The sequence below is a fragment of the Nestor notabilis genome, unplaced genomic scaffold, assembly GCF_000696875.1.
Source record: "Nestor notabilis isolate BGI_N333 unplaced genomic scaffold, ASM69687v1 scaffold13563, whole genome shotgun sequence".
Classification (NCBI taxonomy): domain Eukaryota; kingdom Metazoa; phylum Chordata; class Aves; order Psittaciformes; family Psittacidae; genus Nestor; species Nestor notabilis.
In genome coordinates this window covers 32,308-49,966 of record NW_009920735.1, presented here as the reverse complement: position 1 = coordinate 49,966, position 17,659 = coordinate 32,308, and positions in this window count along the sequence as shown.

Below are 17,659 nucleotides of genomic sequence, written 5' to 3'. Positions count from 1 at the left end.
GGGGGGCGTGCAGCGGCAGGGGGGAAATCTACTTGCAGCAAGCCCAGTGAGTTTCCCACATCCCCTGGCACCACTCTCCAGCCTAGCAGATCCCCCTGCCAGAGCACTCTGCTGAGTATTTGATTTCATCTATTGCTGTATGAATTACCAAGCATCCTGTTTCTGCCTTGCTTTGGCCTCCTGCAGAAGGAGTCACACCAGAAAGACTCTTTGCAAGGGCTCCCCAGGAAATAGGATAAAGCAAAATTTGTCCCCACACTGACTCTGTTGGTGTCAAGTTCTCCCCCTTTATTTGCTGGAGGAATTCAAGCATCACTCTACTGCTCCAATCTTTCTATCTACCACTGGCAAATAACACAGCCAAAAAGGTTATCTGCCTTCAAACAGAAATAGCTTATGTTTAGAAAAGAATTAAATTTTGTTCCCTTTAGAGTTGCAACCACATCCTCAAAGCTGTTAACCTGAAAGTGAACTTCAGATAATAAAACACTAACCTCACCCCATCAGAAGAGCTAGCAGTCAGCAGCTACCTTGTGTACTCTCCCACTATCTGCCCCATCGATTACTTGATAGCACAGCTTGTTTTCTTTTTCAAGGGAAGACAGCTACTAAATCTATGCTCCCTATCCCTCTGCTTAGCACTCTTGGGCTTCTCCACAGCTGCAATGCTTTTCCTTCATCCCTGCTCTCAGTTAAATAAACATTATGACACATACTGATTGCTTTAACAAACTTTACTGTTCCACGTCCTCAGCAGAGCATGGTTATCTTTTTACAGGGAACATTCCTTTCCTGTTGCTATGCCTACTTCAGCGCCATCCAGCACGATAGCCAAGACTGCTCAACTAACCCACAATTTCCAACGACTCCGTTTTGCTCATCTTGAAATAGCTCAGAAGGGGTGTGGGGCCAGACCGCCAGCAGATGGGAGCTGTCAGGGCTGCCTTCAGCTCGGCTCCCGCAGCTTATCCCTGTCCAGGACCCGGCTGCAGCTCTTGGAAGGTGAATGTTGTCTTCTGAAGATGCCCTGGAGCTAAAAATGGCTGGGTGGGGTGAGGTGGGTGAGGGCAAAGAGACGAGAGGGGTACGGCTGCCAGAACAGACAGGGCAGGTTGGTTTTATCCACCCCGTAAGGCTGTGTTTGGAGTTCTGTAATTTGCAGCTAAATTGCAGAATCCAGCAATATTCCTGGCAAACAGTATTTCACAACCATTCATCATCGTGGTGCACGATTTCCTTCACTTGACAACCCATGTTTTAAAACTTGCAAAGAGAGGGGAAACTTCCATTTGTTTTGGCCAAGCCAAAATAGCACTTGGCACAGGGACTCGGGGCGCCGTGGCTGCTCCCGTCGATAAGCCCAGGCGCGGGCACCTTGTGTTTCACACACAGACTCAAGAATGAGTGTGTTTCCCCCTACCCAGTGCATTTTCACATGTAACACAGCAGTGCCTATTGCCCATGTGCTTAATTACTGCCGGGCAACCTGGAGATGTTAATAACAAACTTCCCTGAAGTCAGTGTTTTCAGCTTTTTGCATGTTGCTTTCACTTCCCCTTGTGCAAACATTTTCCTCTTGATAAAGGACAGGTTGGATCCTCAGATGCCTCAATTCTCAAAGGTCTGGTTATTTCTATCTAGTGGAGACCCAGGTGCAAAAGCTTCAAAATATATCTAGTATGCTGGACAACACAGAGGGAGGCTAGTGAAGCCAAAGAGGATTTCTGGCAGCTGATCAGTTGTAAAAGACAGTTCTTCCTCTAGGCACCAGCCAGCGTATTTTTGGGTCTGCAGGATGTGTGTGTGCACTGCCCTCACAGCTCTCAAGGGCGTGATCAGAGGAAAGGACTTGAAAGGAAGCAGATATATCCCAGCCCAGGCCCCTCCTAGCCCATATCCAGCAGTGAGCACGTTGCCAGCCATGCAAGGGTTGGGGGCATTCCGCTTTTCCAGGCCAGGCCAACAGTCACCCCTTGTTGGTGGATTCATCACCTTGTCGCCATCTCTCTCCCTCCCACCAAGCTCCACACCCAGAGCTATGTCCATCTCATGGGTTCAGGAGCAGTGGAAGGAGGCATCCGAGGTCCTACACAGTGATGGAGGGGACAAACCCAGCACTGGGGGAAGAGATTTCTGTCCCTTCTCCTCCCAAATGGGGCTGTGCATGATGGCTCCTACCCTGCCTCAAGAGATAAAGCAACAGCAGCCGACTTCTCCCATAGCTGGACCCAGCAGTGCCAAGGGATGCTTCTGCTGGCAGCACACCAAAGCCTCATCTCCGGCCACAGAAGCACAGGCAGGGCAGCACTCAAAGCTGCACGGCTCAGGAAGAGAAGAAATCAGGGAGCTGGATGGGCCCAAACCCAGATGGACAGAGATGGCTGCATGAATGGAGGAAATGATTCAGAATCTGGAAATGGGAACAGCAGAGGCCACGTGTGCTGGGTCTTGAATTGGCCTCTCTCGACACAGAGTGGCTGGGGAGGGGCTGGGACTCAGACAGGGATTCTTGGAAGCACGTCAGGAGCAGGCTGGGTGCATGTGCCAGATCCACATGGAGAAAACCTCCTGGTCTGGACCATCAGCTGAGGGTTTTCCCTTTTCACTTTTTGCAGGTTAGACAAGCTGAAGATTAAATGGACACATTCCCCGTGGTCATTTGCTATTAAAGGAATAACGTATATACACATTACCAGCAAACCCTACACCTGGAAGATGTACTGTGGGTTATAATAGGATCAAATTGGCTTCCATGGAAAAACTATGTCCAAGGGCTTTTCTGGTCCATCAGGACAACTTCTTTGTTGTAATTCCACTGTTCATTCCCAGTGAACTGCAAATAACTCAGCATCGGCTGCACTGGAAAGGACTCTCCCTCCATACCCAGTTCACATGTGCTCTGCCCTGCTCCTGAAGTTCAGCTTCCCTACCCCAGACCCTGCAGGGTTCCCTTTGACAGCCAGTCCCTGGCTCCTGCGCTGGGCCCCTTCACCACCAAGTACTTAAGCTCACCTTATCCTAACAAGGCTGCACTGATGGTCCCTCTTTTTGCTTTTCCAGGCCACTTCCTAGACACGAGGTCTGGTTTCTGCCACTCCATAGAAATAGGATTGCACAGTCTAATTGTCCCAGCCTTTAGGTAGAACACGACCTCCAAGATACCCCAGTGATTTCCATGCCAGCTTGCCCAGTTTTCCCACTCAACTGTTTGAGGCCAGAACCCTCCTTTCGCTTTGTCTCCTTTTTACCCCTCTTAGGCCAAACATTACAGGAGCACCTAAGCCACCTTGGCTGCTTCTGCAAAGGGCTCCCCTGATCACTCTCACCTCCACTGCCATCCCCCCTGAGCCTCTTCCAGCTCCCTCCAGCCTTTGTCCTGCCACCATCCCTACAAGCTGCTTATTTTCCTAAGATCACCTCTTGTCCTGCTCGTTCAGCCTGCAGAGGTGGAACAAGTTCACCTTTCCCTACTGCCTGTGGTGTGGCCTCTGCAATTTACATCTTGCTGAGTATGATAAGATTAAAGACAGCAGCCAGGCCTGGGTTGCTTTGATAATCTCAGGTGCTGCTGAGGGTGTTGTGACAATCACAGGAGAAGGAGAAGATCCAGGAGGGTCGGTCCCAGATATCATCATGTTTAATTTCTCTTCACTAAACTGAAATGGGATTGAGTTACATCCCAGACCATCTTTAAGAAATGCATCCATGGGGGAGGCAATGGTGGAGTCCAACACTCAGACACCCCTGGATGCGTGGTGTGGGGTAAAGCACTCGGGTCCGTAAATCACTTCTCCATAGGACAACCAGATGAAACTTCTGAATTTGCCCCCGAGCTGGCTCTGAATGTGACACCCAAGAAGGGCTTCATCTGCCAGCCTGGGAAATTAATCTCTCCCAGACCAGCCCCAAACCTGGACCTGGAGGCAAACACACCTCCCTGCCCCTGTGTCCTTTGGCCATGGACTGGAAACACCACCTAAATTAGTGAGAAGGGAGTCTGCTTTCCTGTTTGTGCAAGAACTGACTTCTCTGAAGGTTTGCCAGTGGTGGGGCTGGGTTTAAGAAGAATAAAATACTGGTGAGATGAAGGGGAGCATCAGTGAAGGTCAGTGAGTACTTTGGATTAAAATTTCCCCCCAGATTTATGTGAGGTTTGCATAGTCTAGTTTTCCTTTGCTGGGTGATTTCTTGCATTTCTGTGGCACAAGAAGCCAAATTCATCCTTGCTCTAAATCCATTTATTTCTCTCCTGAAATTAGTTTTGCTCTTGCATTTCAAAGACCAATGATGGCAGAAGAGCTACTAAGCTCTTTGAGACACAAAGGAGTTGTGCCTGCTGAAACAGCATAGCCATAAACACAATTTATGCCCTCTGAGGGGTGGCTGTGGTCGTTTTACCTTTGGCTGCCAGCAAGCCCAGCTTGCTTTGAGCCTGCCTCGTAGTTCTGTTCTTTTCTTTCAGGGGAAATGGAAATAAAACGCCTCAAAATCAGACTGATACTTCCAAATGCACCTATTCCCTACCATATTTTTAGGAAAAACACATGGTGAATCTTTACACATGTCCCAGCAACACGTGCAGAATAAGAACTATTTGGTAAGAAGTGGAGGAAGAAAATCAGCAGACTTACACCAAGGCTGAGCAACAGATGAGGTCCTGTGTCTGAAGAAATGACAGTATGAGTCTGGTGAGGAGAAGGAGCAGACTGTTTGTTGGCTTTTCTATCTAGGAAGCAGGAGGCTGCCAGGAGTCTCCTGTAAATGAAAGTCCTGGAAGATCTGTCAAAGGGAAGAGGTGGTGTGCTGGCTCTGGAGAATTTCTGAGGAGTGAACAACCCCCGTCCATTACAGAGTCTCTCGCAAAATCCCTACAAAATCCCAGCGCAGGCTCAGCTATTCCAGAAACAATCAAATAACTTCGGAATAACAAGCGAATGTCTAAATAATCCCTCTTGATCCTGGGCCCAGCAAGGGGCTGGTGGGAGGATACCATGAACCCAGATGTGGGGGAAGCACATTGTTTCATCCACTTCTGCAACCACTGCTCTCCTTGAATGATTCCTTTCCCCTTGGCCAACCCCAACACCAATGTCCCACCACATCTGCTATGATTTCAAGAGCACTCCTGTCCTTTCCCCTGCAGCAGCTGCTCTCCTGGGTCTAGATCAGGAAGCTAAACTCCTCTGCATCTTCAGGTGGCTTCGGACTTTGGTGAAGAAAGTGGCTTCACCAAACTCCTGTTGAGCTGCAACAGTGGGCATAAGGCTAAATACCTCTTGCATGCCACAAACCAGAGCCATACACCGTGATGGGGTGCCTCGTATGTGAGCGCTATTCTCAGCCTTTTCCAGCTGCAGAAATCACTGCCCCCTCTAATGCATTGTCTCTCTTTGTTTGTGTCATCACCCCTTCCCCAACAGATGAAGTGTGTTTCTATCATTTCCTATTTCTAATGATTTCCTACAGTTCAACCTGGAATGGGTCAGGTTAAAATGGAACAAACCTATTGAGCTGGATCAGAGGAAATGGCTCCCAGAAGGTGGCTGTGGCAAGCAGATGGGGTGGGCTTGTCATAGCTGCTGCTGGAGCAAAGCAATGGCACGTGGACGTGAACCAGTTGGGGAATTTGGCTCTGCAGAGAAAGAAATGGCCCAGCAAGATGGCAGTGGCAGTGCCACCTCTCTGTGGGAAGACCTTGGCCACAGCAAGAATCTCTGTGACAGGATGAGATTCAAGGAACATCCAAGTCTTACTCTGGCCCATGTCCCATTGCTCCACAGGGGCAGGTCAAAGCCCTTAGTGTCCCCATGGAGACTGGCACCTCCATGTGCCGCACACCTCAGGGCCATGCTCCAGAGAAACAGGCTGGATCCCAACACCTCAGGTCACACCAGGTGGGAATGTAGCCAGGTCTGGCTCAGATGTGCGCTGTGAAGCACAGCATCAAAGAAGTACGTTCTCCTACCTGTGGATGGCAGGTGCCCCCATTTCTTTTGTTTTCACTCTAGCCCATAACTACTGCACCAGTATATCCAGGAGCTGCTTGCAGTGGCCACTCTATGGAAAGAGGACACATCCTGGGCAGCTGGAAGGACCACGACAGGTTGCCATATCTGCACTTCCTTCCCCTCCTTCTTCCCTAGTCCATGGCCACCCAAACCAGATTTTAATGACTTACCTTCTAAGAGGAGAGGTTCATACCTCAAGCAGGAGGCACAGAACATGTAAATAGCCATACCTATTTCAAAATCAGTACGGAATTTGCTGGGATGATGCCCCCCTTCCAAGCCCTCTGTTTTAAAAGATCTCTTACAAGAAGGTCGTTGTTCAGTTACATGGCATTTTATTATAAGTAAACAACTGCTGCTCAGAAATCAGCTCCAGTCCATCTGCAAAAGCCTGAAAAATGCCAAATTCACAATTCCAGGAGAGCATTATGTCCCAGGGCTCCCACCACCTGATCCAGTAGCAGAGCTGGGCTCATTTTCCAGCACGTTCTATTTAACTCTGGCCTCTTAGAGCTGCACATTGCTTAACCCTGAAGCAGCAAGTTTAATATCCCTTTCAGAACATCATTAGCATTAACTATTTTTACTGCATATTCTTGTTATTCATGTAAGCTGATCCCCCTTTGGGCCTTGCTCCAGGCAATCCCTCGAGCATTCGCTCAAGTGAACTCGGTGCACTCCAAGCCGCAGCAAAGGGCTGCTCCTAGATTTCCTGCACACGTGATGTTCACTGTACTGGACCAGTGGATATCCTTGGACTTGTCTTCACGGTCAGTGGGCACAGCCCCAGAGTGTAACTGCACCAGGTTCCTGAGGCTCCAGAGCTGGAGAAGAAGGGAACAGGCACCAGCACAGGCAGACAGGAGCTGAGCATCACTGTGATGACACACACGCAGCTCTGTTTGTGTGGCAAAGCAGAGCCAGGGCAGATCCCCCTGTCCCGACACGCTGCTCTGCTCCACCCATGCACATCACTCTGGGAGAGAGAAACCACCTCTGATTTGGTTGTTGCTGTTGTAAGGCAGCTTGCCAGCCTCTTTGTATCACTTCAGAAGTGCAAAACAGCCTGATCCGGATCTCAGGTTCACACCTAGTTCTTGAATGATATTTTGGGAGCGAGCCAGATTCTTACTCAGGAAGGATGTTACCCGGTGGCTCTGGAGTGAGGATCAATGCTAATGAATCTTTCCCTCTCATAGGTTTCCCCACTTGTCTTGCATTAGATGCAATCCTAAGACCTATACAGTTGACAGGAGAAAAGCCCTCTCTCAGGAGCAGCCTTTTTCTCTGATAAGGGCATTTTTCCTCCTCTGCTGTGAATGTCATTGCTGCAACATTCCCTTTTAGCGCTCTGTAGCTCTATATTAAGCCAACAAAAATAGTAAGTCCTAAAATGAAAACCTCCAGATGATCTTGGCAGAAACAGCACGTCCATCACAAATGGAAATCACATTTGATACTCCACAATGGCAGGAAACTCACCTGGTTTTATTTAGTCTCCACACAGCTATGTGCTATTGGCACTCCTCCAGTGTATCTCTTTGGAGAGGGACTTTTCAAACTCTCTGTTTAGTGGCTGTCCTTTCTTATCTAAAGCCCCGTGCATGTTTGATTTCCACTGATGCCCTTCACTGAGCTGCTTTGTTTGCCTGCTATAAAAAAAACTATAAGGGAACTCAGCAATTCATGCATTTACAGCTCTGTTCCCACAACAAGGTGCTTAAAATAAAGCAACTGGCTCAGGGTAACTGCTTGATATGAGAAAGATTATACAGGCAATGAACATCTGTATCACAGCTACGGTTGATGGCTCTGAGTGCTGCATCATGTGCCAGGAGTTCCTTGCCAAAAAAAATACTTAAAAAACAAGAAGATTTCCAACCCAGCAAATGCTTATATAAGATTTATCCAGTATGCAAAGAAGCTCATAAAAAAAGAGCAAAGGCAAGAAAAAAAAGGAGAAAAGAGTGTTGAAATAACCCAGGAAATTGTGCAACTGATACCTGAACCTGAGCATTGCAGATCCTATCCAGAAACCTCACTATCTCACCAGGCTTTGGTAAAATAAAACAAGGTATCTTGCTTTTCGAAACTGAACTTGTTGCTGCAGAGTCAGATGGAGGTTTTGCAGCAACACGGTCACTGCAGGTCAGAGTTGCTGGAACATGGGCCAAGTTCCGTGTCATCCCCAGCCTCTGCACAGGGTAAATCTCCCCTCGGCTGCACCCTGCACGTCATGGGCTCAGCGCACTTCCGAGGATGCTGGCTGCTCCTTTGCATGGGGCTGCATTGCCTCCGTGGCTCTTAGCATGCAAGCTGCACAGATAAAACAGAATAGAGGGACAAGTCTGGAATAAAACCAGACAGGAATTTTGGCCAAAAATTTAAGCCGACCCAAAGAAAACTTGTTCCTGAGAGAAGTTCAAGAACATTTCCCACCTTATTATCTCCATGTTTGCATTTGATGTACAGGAGGGTCACATCCCTCCCTCCCTTGTCCAGGACCCTCTACTCTGAGGGCTCTGCCGTCCCCACTCATCCTCTGCACAGGGGTTAACCTGGGACTCCCAGAAATTCATCTGGGAACCTGAGGCAAAGCCACAGAGCCCATAACCCCCCTTGGATCACAGGTGAGGGTTACGTGAGCTGCAAGTTCCCTTCTCAGCACATGACGGGGGAGCACGGTTGGGACTTGCCCAGGCATCGCACCGGGAGCTCAACACCACAGCTTCAGACTTGTACCGGGAGATCCCCTTCCCATCTAGCAAGAAAAGAGAAAGTTCTCAGGCTCAGATAGGCTCATCTGTCCTCCTGCTGGTGCCCAAGGAGGGCTGCGGACCAGGGAAGCTCTGGTTCAAAGCTTTGGTTCAGTAGAAAGCTCATCCATCCCATGACCAACCACCCTTGCTAGTGGTTTATGTCTGCACTAATGATCTGGACACCAACATGCACCTGCAGCAGGAGGACCAGCCAATTTAAACTTGCCAACCAGTCATTTTAACAAGGGATATCACACAGAGGCAGCACAGGACCAGAACTGTCATCTTGCCCTGAGCAAAACACTCATACGTGTCTCCTGAAAGAAGGCATCTGCCTACAGAATGATTTGATGGGAGAGTCCTGCCGTAGCCTGGCGTGAAGAAGCCTTATGGGCTTGGACTTTAAAGGTTTGATTTGAAGTTTGGTGGAGCTGATGGGAGTTTCACACTGGCTTCAACATGCCAGATGCTCACTCTTCTCCTTGTTTAGTCTTAGTAATACATTTAGGGACACACATGCCCCTGCCCTCACCTTGGTTTTTCTCACATACACACACTACCCACCTTACCATTAGGTTGCCTTCTTCCACTGGTCCAAACCACAACCTGCTTCCCTCCTTGCAGTACAGCTGCTTCCCCATCACCCTTGGTGGTGAGCACGTCCACAGAACTTGGAGGGAAGCTATGCTCCTCCTGGGCTGCAGAGCCCAGACCTGCCTAAAACTAAATTAATAGCTTAGTGTCAGGGAGAGAAATACGTCCCCACTGCTGCCTTCCCAGGCCCAAACCCATAGCACCTCATAGACAGCCCTACTGCAGGATGTGGCCATGCCCTCTGGCCTGGTGGGACCTGAGCCCTGCAGTCATGAAGGAGCCCTTTGTACCTCTAAAATGCTGTCAGCTTGTGAAACCAAGCTCCAACAGTCCCAAGCTCGTTGATGCCCAAGGAAATGAGTGAGCAGAGAGGCTGGGAGAGTTCCCGAGCACGTCTCAGTGGGCAGAAGGAGGACTATCAAATCAAATGTGGATAGAGGACAAATAAAAACCAGCTGCTTTTCACCAGCTCTTCTCCCAACTGGAAAACAACATGCACACACATTCACGAACAAGGGAAGAGGCACTGATGAGCTGTTATCTAAATTTATTGCCAGCATCTGACCCACAGTGGGGTCTATTTTTTTTTTATCTCTTCCTTTAATTTATGACCCAGTTTCTCATCATGTCATGACATCACCCAGGGAGATAGATTCCATAAACACACACACACATCACACTGGAAACAGGATAAACCCCAAGGCCATCCCGGGCTCCATGCAGCATCACCCCAGCAGCAGTCCCCAGGCACCCTCTCTTCCAAGAAATCACTTGGCGTGCCCGTGACAGAGCCACCCACCTCTCCAGTTCTACTGGGCTGAAGGCAGCTCGGGGGGATTTTTATACCACATCACTCTAAAAGCAGCTTTGCACCCTTGTGTCCTCTTGCCCCACCCTGAGTGCACTTTCCCTCCAAGGGAGCCAGACAGCTCTGCGCTCAGACATGATTTATGCTGCTTTCTTTTGGCAGTAAAACATATCAAATCCTTCAGAGACTGGGTGGAACCAGAACTGCTTTCTCCATCACTCAGTCCAGGCTCAGGCTGGAGAAGCCAGTGGTCAGCATATTGCATGACCGATGTGCTCCCCGGTCCAGCATCAGCCCAAGACCAGCAGAGTCCATGCAGCTCACCCAGGAAGGAGCTCTTGGCACCTAACATAAGCAAATCTATGGCAAATCTCTTGTTCCAAAATGCTTTGATATTTATTTGTCTGCCTGCAGCTTGCCTTGATGAGAAACCAGAGATTACCCATCTTCGCAGTGGTAATCTCAGCAGAAGGGCCAGGGCCAGATAAGCACAGAGCTTGAACTTCCCTCTGCTTTCAGAGGTGGCAATACAAGCTGAAGCTCAGAGATAACATGGCTAAGTTCATAACACTGCTAGCACAAGGGCAGTTTGCCTCTAAACTGCTTTCAAAACCAGTTCAGCTAAACTGGTGTGAGAATGGATGGAAACCAGCAGCAGTAATACAGGCAGGTTTTCCGTGGATTCAGTATGAATGATTCAGGATACACTCCAAATAGCTTGACTTAGTTTGATTCCTTGTGAAATCTATTAAAATTCATGGAATGGGGAAAAGGAGGAAGATGAACTTCCCTGGTATGTGGAGGCAGGGAAGCCTGGCCTTGCTATTTTGGAGAAAGGGTTTGACCAACGAAGAAAGAAGCTTATTTTCTGTTTTTACAAAGAAATGTCCAGTACAGACGGTGAAATGACAGGGACGAGTATGTCAGTCCCCACATGGACGTGGGCCATTAGGAAACCCAGACAAGCAAACCAATTATAGCAATTGCTCTCAACACTTACGTTGCCATCTTCATCTTCACAAGGTACCATTACACCTTGGTATAAAGAAAGAAACTGGGACTAAAGAGCTGGCCCATAGTAGCAGAAGCTGCAGGGCAGGCAGAGGATTACAGCTCAGGTCCCCCGAGTGCTCCAGCCCCTCCTGATGCCTGGGAACCTCAAGCTGAGGCTCACAGCATGGGTGCAACCTCACTCAGGAGAACACGAGTCTTTTTAGAGCTCCTAAAGTGCTTCTGTGTCATCAGGCTTCAAAAGACAACATTAAACAATGAAAATGAGTGTGACTCTAAATCATCCTTTCATGAAGTTTATGAAGAGCCCCAGATTTCCAGTATCGGGTCCGGTGGTGTCACAATGCAGTCATGGTACCTCTTCCATCACATAAAAGCCCTTAATAAACACAGCTAAAGAAGAGCTGTCCAGACCACTGGGATTTAGATTGTTTTCTGAGATGTCTTCCTTGGGGCTTTTAGCTTTCACTTTATCTTCTCATGCTTAGGGCAGAAGTCATCTGTAACAGACACTGTACATGAGCTCATCATTAAAATATACTGCCATCACAACTGGAACTTCCCCCATTTGTTAGCGCTGGGTTTAAGTTCAAGTTGAACCCCTGACCTGCTGGCTCCACACTAAGATGCCTGACAAGCAATTGCAGTTAAGGATGCTACGTAATGAGCCAAATCATCCTTCCTGAAGCTCCAGCATAGCCAATGGAGCTGGGCTGGAGGTTATTCCACTTCAGTGATTTCAGCAGTCTGTCAGAAAAGCTTGTTATATGTAATCCCTGTATAAATAGTTGGGAGGCGGGTGGAAGGATATCATGATTAAAGAGTCCTGTCCTCAAGGGTCACAATGCAGAAACTCTCTGTTTGAGGGTCTGTACACAAGGTGCAGAACCTCACACCCAGCAGATAACACACAACCGACATCAAGGCAGAGAGCAGGCACAGGAAAAATTTAGGGAGGGAAGACTTCTAAAACTCTTCTTACTATAGACTAAGAGCAAGCAGGCTCAGCCTCTTCCTCCCAATTCTTCTCTGAAACAGGATCTTCTCATGCCTTCCATCAGGTTGGTATCTAACCACACAAGTGACCCCATCTCATGGTGTACTGAAGATAAAGTCATTCCTTGCACCCTCCATAGCACCCAGACTGAAAAAATCAGGCAGAGATCAGTCAGCACCAGGAGAACTGACTTGTCCATGCAGATACCCAGCTATGCTCACACTGGGCCACATTTCCTTCAGCATGATGTGCCTGAGCAGGGCTTGTCCTGGGGCTGGACACCAGCAGGGCCAGATGACCCCATAGGGATGCCCAGGGACACAAGTCTTGACATCTAGTTGCTCCATCCTTTTGTGTGCACCCAACCTAAAACCCACCTACCCAACCACTCAGCTCCAGACTGACATTCCCAGGAACCCCCAGGCTCTCAGCAGCACCTTTAACCCAGGAGCTCTGGGATAATCTCCCAGCAGAGAGGGAGCAGCCTCCTCCAGCCTGTTTGCTGCTTAGGATAATTCTTTCTTTGACTGGCAATCAAGAAGCTATTATGTACCGAGAGTGGAGTGATTTGTTCTGTAATGCTTGTGGCACTGCTTCAGTGCTTGGCAATTCTGCCTTGTTATCACTGGTGGAGAATTTTACAGGCCACTGAGAGACCTTCAAACGCAGCCATTGCTGTGTGGAAAATCCAATTTGCTTTGGAAGTCTCCTGACACAAGGCCTTGTCTTCATGGTCCCTCAGCAAACCATTTTCAGCACATGCACTAGTTCATGACCCTATGATTTAACGGACATCATTAAATTTTAGCAGAAGAATCCATCACTTTGAAGGAACCTCTAACAAGTGTGTGACCTAAACGTGAGACCTAATATACTGGCATCTCCACACAAAGGGCTCCTTTTCTCTTACCATTTGGCTTATCTCCATGCCACTCCCAGGTCAAGTTCAGTAGTAAAGCCCTCGTAGTCAATGCACCATTGAGTTGCTCCAGGAAAAGCAAATAGTATCAATGCACAAAATGTAAATGTGTGTTTCTTTGCAGCATCCCCTCTGCCAAACAGATAACGAGTTTATGTAGGCACAGGGAAAAATCCTTATTAGAATCATTACTGTTTGCTTATAAATTAACCCACAGAACTGTGCCACATGCCGTGAAACAATTTTACATTACATGGGCTTAAACGGTAGGACTGGTATAATAAACTCTATGTTGAGTCACCAAATTCCTCACATTCTTTGACTTCCCATTCAGTCTCAAATGTCAGATCTCTCACTGGGGTAACACAAGTGGTAGCGAGGGACGGGGGTTTGCGTGGGTTTTAATTGTAAAGGCAACATTCTCACAGAGAACAACTAGGTTCACAACCCCACGCTGCAGTTTGGGCAGACTTCAAAGGCTTCTTGTCTCTCCACTGGGTCTTTAGGGGTTTAAGGCCCCTCAGAGCTGGTGGATGGTCTCAAAGCTGTGCAGCACCCATAACCCCAGTCACTGAGCCTCTGCAGGCTGTGGCCTTTACATTAATAGTGTGTATGAGAGTGGGTCTGAGCATGGTGACCAGCTTGGGGAGGCTCCTCTATTTGGGCTGCAAACCACCAAATCATTGCAGTAGCCTCGCAACTACTCTCCATTCCTGTTGTACCAGTCCAAAGCAATCACTCGGAGATTGTTCTGCAGTACCTATGCTTAATTTATAACTTCAGTACTTAAAGACTTTAAGATCTTGTGGATTCTTCTCCTTTGTATTCTGGCACAGTGGAATCCAGACCTGTGCTTGGTTATGCAGAGATCATTTATGCCTTTTAGCCTTCTTTCAGTTGCTCCTCTGTCTTCAGCTGAGCACCAGTGAAGGTGATGCACCTTCTTTGGGAAGCCAAGAAAAACCTGTAGGTAATTCTGACATAACCTTCCTCCAAAAACACAGGTGATGATTAGACCTCGTCCATGTCCTTAAGCACGAATGCTTGGTGGAGGCATCCTGCAGGAGTTCAGGAAAAGCCTGGGAGCCCAGAAGTATCCCACCATGTTCCAGGATGTGTCTGGGTTATGAGGAAACTACCCAGAGCCAGCACAAAGAGATGGATTTCCCTTCCCTTGCTCTGGAGCACAGGCTTGTGTCTGAGAACGTGCTGATCCAGGGGTAATATAGAGCTCAAGGCTGCAGCAGCAGATGTGCAGGTTTGACACCTGCAAGCAAAGTGAAAGCACAGCGGTCACAGCTCTGCTCCATCCAGCTCCAGAGGAAGCCCAGCACCCCACAGGAGGGTGTCACGCACCCACAGACCTCTTCATCCCAACAGCATGGCCTGTGCCTGCAGTTTTCCAATGATGACAGAAAGAGGTTGAGGGCGAGAAACGAGCTGCGCGGTTACACCGGATCCGTTTCACTCCTTCGGGACCTCTCTGGCATGAGCCCGCTGTGCGCATCCAAGTGCTCTGTGCGTGAACGGGTCAGGCAGGAGCTGGGCTGGGAAGGGAAGGGGCCTGGCACCCCACAGCCACAGAGAACCCAAGCAATGATGTGGGGTCTTGGCGCTGAGATGCACTTTTTCTCCACCTCCTCTTTTATGTAGGAAGGATTCAATCCCCTGAGCCACTCCAAGTGACCCCCACTGTGGTCCACCCCACTGTGGTCCACCCCACTGCCCCAGTGCCAGGAGCATCCAGAGCCAAGCAAGCCCTGTGCCCTGCACTGATTTAAACAAGCCCAGAAAAACCACAAATGAAGCCCATACTTTTAGCATCTATGGTCTCTTCTCAACTATGACCAACAGAAAACATCTGCAGGGGGAAGGAACTGCTCATTTACTGTCTGAAATGTCAGTGAAACCCAAGAGAAAAGGAACCAAATGCAGTAGTTACCAGCACTCCTATAGCCCCCTGCAATAATCAAATATAGATAATTTGCACTGACTCTTTTTTGTGCTGACTGCAGGCATAGAACAAAAGATCACAAAGGAAAACCACCCCCATCCCCCTGTTTGGGGTTTTTTAATATTTAAAATTGGGAGCTGAGGCTTATGAACCCCTCAGAGGAAAACATCCAGCCAGAGGGGCAGGAGAAGGGATTAAAGACTTAATCCTTTCAGGCAAATGCAAACTACTTGTGTTTCAGATGGAGAATGAATCAGAGATGATTCCCAGCAATCCCTGATCTAATAATGGTGAGAGCTGGGTGCAATGCATGCAGCTTCCTCCCCTCCCTCTACCTGCTGAATCCATCTCCAGTTTTTGAGGTTGATTCAGGGCTGGTCGGGGTAGCATTAACTCAAAGCTAAACAGCCTGCTCCCATCATCGACAGGGAGCCATGGGGTCAACTGGAAACCAGAGAAAATCTGTTTAGTTATTTCTGAAGGCAAAGCAAACCATGATGATATCACTTATGCAGACGGTCAGCAGTTCACTGCCAAAGCACCTGGTCCCACTGCCTCAATAAAGCCATCAGAGATGCTTTGGTGAGCTATAAGGGAGCCCCTTGTGCTTTAGTAACCAAACCATTTCTAGAAAACCCAGCAAAACTGATGCATACGGCCATGGGTGCAAGCAGGGCTGTGTGAGGCTAGACTCAGCCCCAATGCAGTGGAGCTCAGCCCTCCTTCACTCCCACTAGGTGCTTTGGGGAGCTGCCCGCACCCATCCCAAGCAGGATCTCTGTATCTACATCATGACACAGATACAGATCCACCTCCTTTGGTGGCGGAGGAGCAGCCCCGTTGTCCTCCACTCCGTAAACCAAACAGCTCACAGCTTTTGCAGCTTCAGAACAGGGAGGGGAAAACTACCGGGAGCTGCCAGCCTCTTCCCTGAGGGATTTACTGACTGAGGAGGCAACAGATAGAACCACTCTAAAGCAAAGCCATCCTCTGCTCGAGCCAAGGGGCAGGACCTGGATGGCCCCAGCAAACACAGCTCACAACACACAATCATGATGAGCTCTTGTGCCTTCATTGCACCTGCAGGTACGAGCTGAGGGCCCTGGCACAGCGCGCACACAGCCAGCAGCACTGCTCTCAATAGCTGTTGCACTAAATAAACAGGATAAATAAAGGGGAAGGGAGGCTCAAAGAGAGGAAGCAACTTGTCCCCGAGTCACCAACAGCTAGAAATAGATTGCAGGTCTCCTCCTCCAGACCTGCTCTGCTTCTCTCCCTGGGAATGCTCCTCTCGAACTGTACCAGCATCTCCCAACCTCTCCCTGCAGCACTGTCTCACTCCCTTCCGCCTCCCCAGTCCTGAAGTATTTCAGCAGCAAGCTCGGGGTTGGTGGTCTAGTAAGACATGCAAGCAGGCAGGCAGCCCCTCTCTTGGGACCAGACTAGGTGGCCTTTTTTTTTAGTTCATGAGGAATTCAACAGGGGGAAGAAAGAAAATAGAAAAAGAAAAAGGAAAAAAAAAATCCATGTCTAAAGCTCGCCTTTTTTCAACAACTGCAATTGTTTCTGTTTCCTAATAAATCATGTAGGCCAGGGACAGCCAATCTGCACAGCATTATTATTGCCTCAATACGTTTGTTGAAAGAAAAATAACACTGTGGCTTTGCTGGAGCAGACAGGATCGGCTCTTCCAAAAGGTTTGTTGATATTAGCCCACAATCTTGTCGGGCTCCATGTATACTCTGGACTGAAAGAGCTTTGCTGCATTCCCATCTCTAAGATACGGAGAGTCACCAAACCCAAATACTACTCTGAGCAGCTGAGACCTCAAAAGGTCTGTCTTTATTTCCCATTAACTCTTCAGTGGCATTTGTATGTGTTAAACTTGCGGAGCCCAGTGGCTGAACTCGGCTCCAGGCTGAACTATCTCACATCCATCTAAACAGCAGCAACAGTTTGCACTGTGTGTGATTTACTTCAATACATTTTCCGCTGGATGTGAGCAGGACAAGTCTCTCCTGCTCAGGGGCCAACCCGGGACAGCCCAGGCTCTGCTTTGTGGATAAGCAGCAGACTTTGGTACATGCTGGCCCATGGATCACCAAGTTAGTGTCACCGCACTCCTCAGACAGCGATTCTCAGCCTCCCCCCAGCCTGGGCAGCAGTAAGGAGCTGGGGGCTCTGCTCTGCACCAGCCAGGTTCTCTGCAGCTCCCCATAGCTACAAGCAGCATCAGCACCTCAGGGACAGTATCGACAGGCCATATGCTTAAAGCCCCAGGGTTTAAGCAGACCCATATGTACCATATGCCAGAGCAGAGCAGGGGCCACCAGCGCATCTGTGCTGGTCATTGGTGTCCCTGAGAGAAGCTGACGCTTGGGTTGGGCATGGAGAGCAATGCTCTCAGGTCAGTGGTGTGCCTGTGCCTTTGTCTGTCCATGCTCCACTTGCGTCATTGCTTACCCCTGAATGAGTATTGGAGAGCTTGGATTTTTCTGACCAGGAAGCTCCAGCCAAAGCATATCAAAGCAGCTCCAGTTCACACGGGGACAAGGACGTATTCGCTCCATCATGAAGAGTGTCTAGAGTGACCGCTGGGCTGACCTTGT